The sequence below is a fragment of the Muntiacus reevesi genome, chromosome 3 (assembly GCF_963930625.1).
Source record: "Muntiacus reevesi chromosome 3, mMunRee1.1, whole genome shotgun sequence".
Taxonomy (NCBI): domain Eukaryota; kingdom Metazoa; phylum Chordata; class Mammalia; order Artiodactyla; family Cervidae; genus Muntiacus; species Muntiacus reevesi.
The window spans coordinates 39,994,103-39,996,649 of NC_089251.1; the positions used below are offsets into that span (position 1 = coordinate 39,994,103).

Genomic DNA, 2,547 nt, shown 5'->3' on the forward strand with positions numbered 1-2,547 from the left:
AAAACGCTCTCAGCACCTCTATTATTTCCCTCTTTCGGTTAAGTGTCCTCAATAACCTCCGAGCTGGCTCTGAAATTTACAAGAGGAAAAGCTAAAATAGCATTAAGGGGGAGGTGGGGGTGTCCAGGCAGGGGGAAAAAGGACCCGCCAGAGCGCAAGGCTCTCACAAAACAGGCCCGCAGAGGGGGGAACGCAGGGAAAGAACACAGTTTGTTTTATTTTTTTCTAATTCACTGAACACTAATGATCTTGAGTCTTCATAGCCTCCAGATTCCCTAATTCTTCTGCACTGGGACCCCTCTCCTCCTCCCAGGCCTGCCCCCACCGCCCTCCCTCCGTCCTCTCCTCCCCTTTCTTTCCCTCCCCCACCCGGCAAGAGCTTCCTCCAGAATAAAGACTGAAAATACCCAACTCACCCAGGCATGTACTGGAGAGGAGGGGCAAACGGCTGGTTAGTTTATAAAGTTTATTATTAATTTTGAAAGTAAATAAATGGTTGTTAACGGCTAGTAACCACCTATCAAGAGAGAATTATTCCACGAATATGGACTGTTTATGTAGACGAAGAACTGCCGCTGGGTCGGAATGGGAAACTGAAACAATCCCCTAGACGGGGTGGGGGCGGGGTGGGGCGGAGGGCGCTGCGTGCGAGGCTGCAGAAGGTCGAGCCTCGCTCTCTTTCTCCGGATCCACGTGCTTAGGAACCAGGCCCCATAAACAAAAGGTGAGAGTGCGCGGCCGCTCCAGCAGGTGAGTCAGTCAATCACACGCCACCTAGTAAACCCAACCCACAGCTGGTTTCTCTTTTCAAATAGAAAATAGAATTGTTCAGGGCGGGTTTATAGGGTGACACGGGCCTGAATGTCAGGCTTGAGTTTAAGGCACTCTCCTTCGACCCATCCTTTGTTTACAAAGCAATCACTACTAAAAGCCTGATTTTTTAAAAACGAATTTGCCTTAATTAAAATATTTGTATATTTTCCTTAGCTTTGGGAAGCACTTTTTATAGCCGCAATTTTATTTCAATAAAATTATAAGCTATTCCAGCTTAAACATGTTATTTTGTACCATTTAGCTGGCTGCCATGCCGAAATTCTGTACAGCTGTTCTGGAAAATTGGTTAATAACCAGTTTGATCCAATGAGAACATAGCATATTTATAAAAATTAGATTTCTGAAGTCTGGTCTCTTCATTCATGTAGTTAATTTCCTAATAAACATATACTGCTCATCCTAGGTAACATCCTTAGTGAAAGACGTAACTCAGTCCTTTAGGTTTACCATCATGTACAAGAATAATTTCACTGATATTAGATGAGTAATTCTGTTGGCCGTAATCTGAGTCTACAGTTAGTTTAGTGCCCTCAGGCCTTAAATTTGCTGATATTAGGAGTTCATTAAGTCAGCTTAAAGAAATCAGTGACTATTATTAAATAATTTATTTTGTGGTTCAAATTTTCAAATGCATATATATCTTAGGGAGCTAAAATTAATTTTTATATTTACTGCATTCATCATGAAAAATTTGGGGGGCAGTAAACAAATTTTTCAAGCAGTGGAGTCAGCATGACAAAAATAATCTTGTTTTTATTTTAGATTCAGATTTCATTACTGCACTCAAACGACTACAACTGGGCTTGGCGTTATTATACAATCCAAACTGTTTCCGTCAGAAACGCTAAGACTCAGTGTGCAATGATTGTTATTAATAATTAGCTCCTTGGTTTCTTGATAGAAAAAGGCTATCAACAAGCATTTGTTTATCCACAACAAAAAGTATAATTAGCTTATCCCACTTAGTAAATCTTGTATGCATGCCAACTCATACCAAACTGCTACTTTTACAAAAAAAAAAAAAAATTGCAATAATACAGTTCATTTTTCCAGTCCTTTTTGCACAAAATTTATTTACAATGTCTACATAAATGCTCCAAGGTGGGACTATGGAAAAATACACACATGACCGATGCTTTGCTCAGAAATAAAGTCAACATATTAAAAATAAATCTTCAGTCTATGTTTTTGAGCTGCATGAAACAGGAAGTGATGTATAAGGTGGTGGTTGTTGCATGGGGACAATGATGCTTGATGTGACAATTAGGCTTCTAAACACACGGCCTTTTGGTTTCCATGCCTCCTCCTACCAGTCTCCTTAAGACACTGCCTGCAACAGCTGATTAATCATTGTTGATGACTGCAGTTTTTCCCATCCTTCCCGATTTACATCTGTTCAGGCCAATTCAAATATGGTGAGTAAATGAATTAGACATGCAAATTCAAGCCCCAGGCTAGAGAGAGGGAGAGAGAGAAAAAGAGAGAGAAAGAGAGCGCACATGGCTGAAATCCTAGGCGAGAAGAAAGATTCTTCTGCCTGATAGTTATTTTAATGCTCTAAAAATCCTGCAAGTCAGACCTTCCTGTCCCTTGCAGGATAACTGTAAGGCTTTTTAATGTAAGGAGGCTTCTGGAGGAAGTGAAGAGCTATGGAAACAACACACATAGTGTGGAAAAATTTCACATTTTTTTTAAAAAATCTATAAGAAACAA

General features: G+C 40.3%; 1 protein-coding gene across 2 annotated transcripts in view; it reads right to left on the reverse strand.

Moving 5' to 3' along the window:
* Positions 1 to 1,878: 1,878 nt before the first annotated feature.
* Positions 1,879 to 2,547, reverse strand: part of MEIS1 (Meis homeobox 1) — a 141,343-nt gene continuing 140,674 nt past the window's right edge. For both annotated transcript variants that reach the window (XM_065929041.1, XM_065929040.1), the window contains one exon: positions 1,879 to 2,547. This exon is cut by the window's right edge and continues 535 nt beyond it. The gene's annotated coding sequence lies outside the window, so the exon portion shown is untranslated.